This window comes from Ziziphus jujuba, chromosome 10 (assembly GCF_031755915.1).
Source record: "Ziziphus jujuba cultivar Dongzao chromosome 10, ASM3175591v1".
Classification (NCBI taxonomy): Eukaryota; Viridiplantae; Streptophyta; class Magnoliopsida; order Rosales; family Rhamnaceae; genus Ziziphus; species Ziziphus jujuba.
In genome coordinates this window covers 22,605,115-22,613,366 of record NC_083388.1, presented here as the reverse complement: position 1 = coordinate 22,613,366, position 8,252 = coordinate 22,605,115, and the positions used below count along the sequence as shown (strand labels likewise).

Genomic DNA, 8,252 nt, shown 5'->3' with positions numbered 1-8,252 from the left:
AATTTTAATTTTGAAAATTTTAAAAAATGAAAAAGAAAAAAACAAGTAAAGCCAACTGATATAACAAATAAGCATGGTATAACAAATAAGAAAACGCACTGTGCCAATTACCAAAGAAGGAATTTTGACAGGCAATCAGGAGAGAGTGACATGGCATGGACGTGGTTAATTAATTATTACCAGACCAAGGTTGACAAAGAATTGTCAGAGATGACATGGAACTCGAAAGAAATTAAAAAAGAGTCTGAAAATTCAACAGAAAAAACGACAAACTTACCTTCACAGCATTTCTATATCACACCCAAATCCCTCTCTCTGCTTTTTTTTTTTTTTTTTTCACACTCCACAGTCTTTCACTTTCGACTTCCATTTTCAGAGACCTGGTTTGCAAAGAAAAAGATGGGCAGAGAAAGCATAGAAAAAGGAGGAGAGTTATTAAATGATCCTCTGCTGCCTCTTAAACGTAGTGATGGGTCTTCTGGTGCTGTGGAATGTAGTATCAGCAGCAGAGACAGTGCTGGTAGAAATGAAAATCGATCTTCTTTTTCATCAGCTACAACTATGGTTGTCGTCACCTCCTTGGTTGCTGTGTGTGGATCCTATGTTTTTGGTCTGTAAGTATTTTTCTGTTTTTGTTTTATTACTTTTTAATTCTAGTTTTCTTTTTTTTCTGATTGCCCTATGTATGTTGCAAATTTGCAATTAGTGGGTCGGTGGATTTTCTCCTAAATATGATGTAATTATATATGTTCCTATGAAAAAGGCATTTAGAAACTGTTCTGATTCTTTAAGATAGTTCTAGCAGTAGGATTGACCCACTATTGGATATTGAAGGACCGGTTTATGATATTGATTTGCAGATTGGATATTCCTCACCGGCTCAATCTGGAATTAGTGCTGACCTGGGCCTCACTGTGGCTGAGGTTTGTATATACCTTTTTCCTTCTCTTTTCATCTTTGTTTTCATAATTTCAGGTTTATATACAATTGCGCATAGCAAAAAGAATTTTAGTTTTTTGGACATACAGTACGTGAATTGCTGTATCTATACTGTTTGAGCTGTCTGATTGCCTCAAATGTTAATGTTGCAATAAAGACATGTAAAAGTAGAATTCATTTTATCAAAATTATATATATATATATATATATATATTTCTTTTCTTTGGCATAGTCTATACCTTTGATCATATTATCTCACATGCAGTATTCGCTCTTTGGTTCAATATTGACAATTGGAGCAATGATAGGTGCCATAGCGAGTGGGAAAATAGCAGATTACCTAGGAAGAAGATGTGTAAGTTTTTCTATTGCCCTGTTTTTGTTTCTCTATGTATGCTAAGATTTTCAATCTGAATCGAATCAAAACTCTTCAAATTTATTCCAATTTGTTTGTTCTGTGTGGCAGACAATGGGCATTTCCGAGATAATCTGTATTTGAGGATGGCTTGCCATAGTTTTCTCAAAGGTTTTACATCTTCTCTCTGTCTCTCTGGTTTTCTACATTTCAATGATTTTGTTTTCTATATCTGGTACAATATGTAGAAGTTTGCAATCAACTCCACAGAGTGTAATTTTTATGTCCAACTTTTGTCACGTGCAACTTTCAAGGATAAGCTTTCACATCGTAGATTTTCACTTTAAAAGAGATGTTCAGAATAAAATAAACACCTTTGTTGTTGGTGTTCTGTTCCTATTGTAAGTGTTTAGTTATGGTTGAAAGGTTTCTTGGTGGCTCAACCTTGGAAGACTTCTGGTAGGATGTGGGATGGGGCTTCCTATGTAGTAAATCCGAATATAGCCATTTACTTCCAGCTTTTAGTGGTGTGCCAGATGGAAATATTTGTGTTCCAATTGCCAATTATCTATACATAGCAGAAATAACACCCAAGAATCTTCGAGGAGGATTTACAGCAGCTCATCAGGTAAAAGCATAAACATCCTGAATTTGGATATCAATTAACACGATCACCTGAGAAGCTACTAACCACCAATATACAGTTGATGAGATGTTGTGGCGTGTCAATGTCATATTTTTTTTTTGTTTTTTGGAAGATGTATATATTGGTTGGAGACCAACTAACAGCTGCCTATATTGGTTGGAAACAATTTGGAAGAGAATCCAACAAAGGCCTCATTTGAGCCCAATTTGTTGGGTTTGGACCGGACTGGGGTGAAAGAATTGTTGAAATAAAGAGAATGGAATGCGAGGTGGGCAGTCATACAAAACCCTATTTCCTCTCTCCTGCTTTTTGATGCTTCTGTAAGCTCCAAAACCCTGAGGCCTAGACATGCTCTCTCATTCTCTTTATTCTATCATTTTCTCGGATTCCACGATGACCCGGCGTAAAGCGCTACCGACGATGAGGTCCAGCATTCTGAAATTACTCCGCTGCGGCGGCGAGTATTCCACGACTCAAATTGCAGAGCATCTCCATGAAGTGCACTTGTCCAAAGGACGATGGGATCGGAGTGTTAACGAAGTCAAACGGAGTGCTAAGCCGCTGCTGGCTAAAATGAAACGGGCTCAGGTTGTGATTTGTCTAAAGGAAGGGTGGTACAAGCTGCCGGTGCCGCCGTGCACTGATGAGTTGATCCTGTCTCCGACCATCAGCGATGAGGTTATTTTGTAAATTGTTTTCAAATCATTTAAATTCAGATTATTTTAGTAAACTTTAATTTAGATTATTTCAAAATTATTTCTAGGTTATACTTGCCGCCCTTAGATGTGATGACACTAGCAAGCTGGCCATGACTTCTTTGATTGAAATCTACAATGTCAGGAGGCGAGATCTAGCTGATGCTCAACTGGATGAAGCAAATTTTACTGCTGGAAATTCTAGAGCGAAGAAGCGAATCAAAACACTAGGTTTTAAGTATATTTTATTTGTTAATTATTATTGTTTTGGATTAGGGTGTTATTAGAGTTTTGACTTCTGAATATTAGTTAGAAAAGTGTTTTTGCAGAGCCTGTGTGCATGTAGGTTAGGTTAGATAGTTTTACCGTACTTATCACTTTCTTCAATTACAGTTTAATCATTGAGAAAATATTTATTTAATCATTGAAAAAATATGGTTTTTTCTCAATATCTGTTAGCATATTGTTTTGGATTAGTGTGTTATTAGAGTTTCGACCTCTGAAGATTAGTTAGAAAGTGTTTTTGCAGAGCCTGTGTACATGTAGGTTAGGTTAGATAGTTTTATTGTACTTATCACTTTCTTCAATTACAGTTTAATCATTGAGAAAATATTTATTTAATCATCGAGAAAATATGGCTTTTCTCAATATCTGTTAGCACAGTGTTTTGGATTAGTGTGTTATTAGAGTTTCGACTTCTGAAAATTAGATAGAAAAGTGTTTTTGCAGAGCCTGTGTGCATGTAGGTTAGGTTACATAGCTTTACCGTACTTATCACTTTCTTCAATTACAGTTTAATCATTGAGAAAATCTTAATTTAATCACTGAGAAAATATGGCTTTTCCCAATATCTGTTAGCACATTGTTTTGGATTAGGGTATTATTAGAGTTTCGACTTCTGAAGATTAGTTAGAAAAGTGTTTTTGCAGAGCCTGTGTGCATGTAGGTTAGGTTAGATAGTTTTACCGTACTTATCACTTTCTTCAATTATAGTTTAATCATTAATAAAATATTTATTTAATCATTGAGAAAATATGACTTTTCTCAATATCTGTTAGCACATTGTTTTGGGTTAGTGTTATTAGAGTTTCGACTTCTGAAAATTAGTTAGAAAAGTATTTTTCTAGAGCCTGTGTGCATGTAGGTTAGGTTAGATAGTTTTACCGTACTTATCACTTTATTAAATTGAGATAATATGACTTTTCTCAATATCTGTTAGTATATTGTTAGGATTAGTGTGTTATTAGAGTTTCGACTTCTGAAGATTAGTTAGAAAAGTGTTTTTGCAGAGCCTGTGTGCATGTAGGTTAGGTTAGATAGTTTTACCGTACTTATCACTTTCTTCAATTACAGTTTAATCATTGAGAAAATATTTATTTAATCATTGAGAAAATATGGCTTTTCTCAATATCTGTTAGCACATTGTTTTGGATTAGTGTGTTCTTAGAGTTTCGACTTCTGAAGATTAGTTAGAAAGGTGTTTTTACAGAGCCTGTATGCATGTAGGTTAGGTTAGATTGTTTTACCGTACTTATCACATTTTAAAATTGAGATAATATGACTTTTCTCAATATCTGTTAGCATATTGTTTTGCATTAGTGTGTTATTAGAGTTTCGACTTCTGAAGATTAGTTCGAAAAGTGTTTTCGCAGAGCCTGTGTGCATGTAGGTTAGGTTAAATAGTTTTACCGTACTTATCACTTTCTTCAATTACAGTTTAATCATTGAGAAAATATTTATTTAATCATTGAGAAAATATGGCTTTTCTCAATATCTGTTAGCACATTGTTTTGGATTAGTGTGTTCCTGGAGTTTCGACTTCTGAAGATTAGTTAGAAAGGTGTTTTTACAGAGCCTGTATGCATGTAGGTTAGGTTAGATAGTTTTACCGTACTTATCACTTTTTTAAATTGAGATAATATGACCTTTCTCAATATCTGTTAGCATATTGTTTTGCATTAGTGTGTTATTAGAGTTTCGACTTCTGAAGATTAGTTAGAAAGGTGTTTTCGCAAAGCCTGTGTGCATGTAGGTTAGGTGAGATAGTTTTACCGTACTTATCACTTTCTTCAATTACAGTTTAATCATTGAGAAAATATTTATTTAATCATTGAGAAAATATGACTTTTCTCAATATCTGTTAGCACATTGTTTTGGATTAGTGTTATTAGAGTTTCGACTTCTGAAAATTAGTTAGAAAAGTATTTTTCTAGAGCCTGTGTGCATGTAGGTTAGGTTAGAGAGTTTTACCGTACTTATCACTTTCTTAAATTGAGATAATATGACTTTTCTCAATATCTGTTAGCATATTGTTTGAATTAGTGTGTTATTAGAGTTTCGACTTCTGAAGATTAGTTAGAAAAGTGTTTTTGCAGAGCCTGTGTGCATGTAGGTTAGGTTAGATAGTTTTACCGTACTTATCACTTTCTTTAATTACAGTTTAATCATTGAGAAAATATTTATTTAATCATTGAGAAAATATGGCTTTTCTCAATATCTGTTAGCACATTGTTTTGGATTAGTGTGTTATTAGAGTTTCGACTTCTGAAGATTAGTTAGAAAGGTGTTTTTACAGAGCCTGTATGCATGTAGGTTAGGTTAGATAGTTTTACCGTACTTATCACTTTTTTAAATTGAGATAATATGACTTTTCTCAATATCTGTTAGCACATTGTTTTGGGTTAGTGTTATTAGAGTTTCGACTTCTGAAAATTAGTTAGAAAAGTATTTTTCTAGAGCCTGCTTGCATGTAGGTTAGGTTAGATAGTTTTACCGTACTTATCACTTTCTTCAATTGAGATAATATGACTTTTCTCAATATCTGTTAGCATATTGTTTGGAATAGTGTGTTATTAGAGTTTCGACTTCTGAAGGTTAGTTAGAAAAGTGTTTTTGCAGAGCCTGTGTGCATGTAGGTTAGGTTAGATAGTTTTACCGTACTTATCACTTTCTTCAATTACAGTTTAATCATTGAGAAAATATTTATTTAATCATTGAGAAAATATGGCTTTTCTCAATATCTGTTAGCACATTGTTTTGGATTAGTGTGTTCTTAGAGTTTCGACTTCTGAAGATTAGTTAGAAAGGTGTTTTCGCAGAGCCTGTGTGCATGTAGGTTAGGTGAGATAGTTTAACCGTACTTATCACTTTCTTCATTTACAGTTTAATCATTGAGAAAATATTTATTTAATCATTGAGAAAATATTACTTTTCTCAATATCTGTTAGCACATTATTTTGGATTAGTGTTATTAGAGTTTCGACTTCTAAAAATTAGTTAGAAAAGTATTTTTCTAGAGCCTGTGTGCATGTAGGTTAGGTTAGATAGTTTTACCGTACTTATCACTTTCTTCAATTACAGTTTAATCATTGAGAAAATATTTATTTAATCATTGAGAAAATATGGCTTTTCTCAATATCTGTTAGCACATTGTTTTGGATTAGTGTGTTCTTAGAGTTTCGACTTCTGAAGATTAGTTAGAAAGGTGTTTTTACAGAGCCTGTATGCATGTAGGTTAGGTTAGATAGTTTTACCGTACTTATCACTTTTTTAAATTGAGATAATATGACTTTTCTCAATATCTGTTAGCATATTGTTTTGCATTAGTGTGTTATTAGAGTTTCGACTTCTGAAGATTAGTTAGAAAAGTGTTTTCGCAGAGCCTGTGTGCATGTAGGTTAGGTTAGATAGTTTTACCGTACTTATCACTTTCTTGAATTACAGTTTAATCATTGAGAAAATATTTATTTAATCATTGAGAAAATATGGCTTTTCTCAATATCTGTTAGCACATTGTTTTGGATTAGTGTGTTCTTAGAGTTTCGACTTCTGAAGATTAGTTAGAAAGGTGTTTTCGCAGAGCTTGTGTGCATGTAGGTTAGGTGAGATAGTTTTACCGTACTTATCACTTTCTTCAATTACAGTTTAATCATTGAGAAAATATTTATTTAATCATTGAGAAAATATTACTTTTCTCAATATCTGTTAGCACATTATTTTGGATTAGTGTTATTAGAGTTTCGACTTCTAAAAATTAGTTAGAAAAGTATTTTTCTAGAGCCTGTGTGCATGTAGGTTAGGTTAGATAGTTTTACCGTACTTATCACTTTCTTCAATTACAGTTTAATCATTGAGAAAATATTTATTTAATCATTGAGAAAATATGACTTTTCTCAATATCTGTTAGCACATTGTTTTGGATTAGTGTTATTAGAGTTTCGACTTCTGAAAATTAGTTAGAAAAGTATTTTTCTTGAGCCTGTGTGCATGTAGGTTAGGTTAGATAGTTTTACCGTACTTATCACTTTCTTAAATTGAGATAATATGACTTTTCTCAATATCTGTTAGCATATTGTTTGGATTAGTGTGTTATTAGAGTTTCGACTTCTGAAGATTAGTTAGAAAAGTGTTTTTGCAAAGCCTGTGTGCATGTAGGTTAGGTTAGATAGTTTTACCGTACTTATCACTTTCTTCAATTACAGTTTAATCATTGAGAAAATATTTATTTAATCATTGAGAAAATATGACTTTTCTCAATATCTGTTAGCACATTGTTTTGGATTAGTGTGTTATTAGAGTTTCGACTTCTGAAGATTAGTTAGAAAGGTGTTTTTACAGAGCCTGTATGCATGTAGGTCAGGTTAGATAGTTTTACCGTACTTATCACTTTTTTAAATTGAGATAATATGACTTTTCTCAATATCTGTTAGCATATTGTTTTGCATTAGTGTGTTATTAGAGTTTCGACTTCTGAAGATTAGTTAGAAAAGTGTTTTCGCAGAGCCTGTGTGCATGTAGGTTAGGTTAAATAGTTTTACCGTACTTATCACTTTCTTCAATTACAGTTTAATCATTGAGAAAATATTTATTTAATCATTGAGAAAATATGGCTTTTCTCAATATCTGTTAGCACATTGTTTTGGATTAGTGTGTTCTTAGAGTTTCGACTTCTGAAGATTAGTTAGAAAGGTGTTTTTACAGAGCCTGTATGCATGTAGGTTAGGTTAGATAGTTTTACCGTACTTATCACTTTTTTAAATTGAGATAATATGACTTTTCTCAATATCTGTTAGCACATTGTTTTGGGTTAGTGTTATTAGAGTTTCGACTTCTGAAAATTAGTTGGAAAAGTATTTTTCTAGAGCCTGTGTGCATGTAGGTTAGGTTAGATAGTTTTACCGTACTTATCACTTTCTTAAATTGAGATAAGATGACTTTTCTCAATATCTGTTAGCATATTGTTTGGATTAGTGTGTTATTAGAGTTTCGACTTCTGAAGATTAGTTAGAAAGGTGTTTTTACAGAGCCTGTATGCATGTAGGTTAGGTTAGATAGTTTTACCGTACTTATCACTTTTTTAAATTGAGATAATATGACTTTTCTCAATATCTGTTAGCACATTGTTTTGGGTTAGTGTTATTAGAGTTTCGACTTCTGAAAATTAGTTGGAAAAGTATTTTTCTAGAGCCTGTGTGCATGTAGGTTAGGTTAGATAGTTTTACCGTACTTATCACTTTCTTAAATTGAGATAAGATGACTTTTCTCAATATCTGTTAGCATATTGTTTGGATTAGTGTGTTATTAGAGTTTCGACTTCTGAAGTTTAGTTAGAAAAGTG

The 8,252-nt window shown here is 32.8% G+C and overlaps 1 non-coding gene across 3 annotated transcripts; it reads left to right on the top strand.

The window, feature by feature from the left end:
* The first annotated feature begins 352 nt into the window (after positions 1-352).
* On the top strand, positions 353-3,593 carry LOC112490170 (uncharacterized). 3 transcript variants are annotated; one of them, XR_009634620.1, is made up of 7 exons: positions 353-614; positions 861-923; positions 1,205-1,294; positions 1,406-1,465; positions 1,721-1,922; positions 2,053-2,618; positions 2,704-3,593. It is a non-coding gene; the product is annotated as an uncharacterized LOC112490170 (transcript). The 3 variants fall into 3 exon arrangements; XR_009634621.1 differs by having other exon boundaries at positions 353-610; positions 1,721-2,618; XR_009634619.1 differs by having other exon boundaries at positions 1,721-2,618.
* The last annotated feature ends 4,659 nt before the right edge of the window (positions 3,594-8,252 follow it).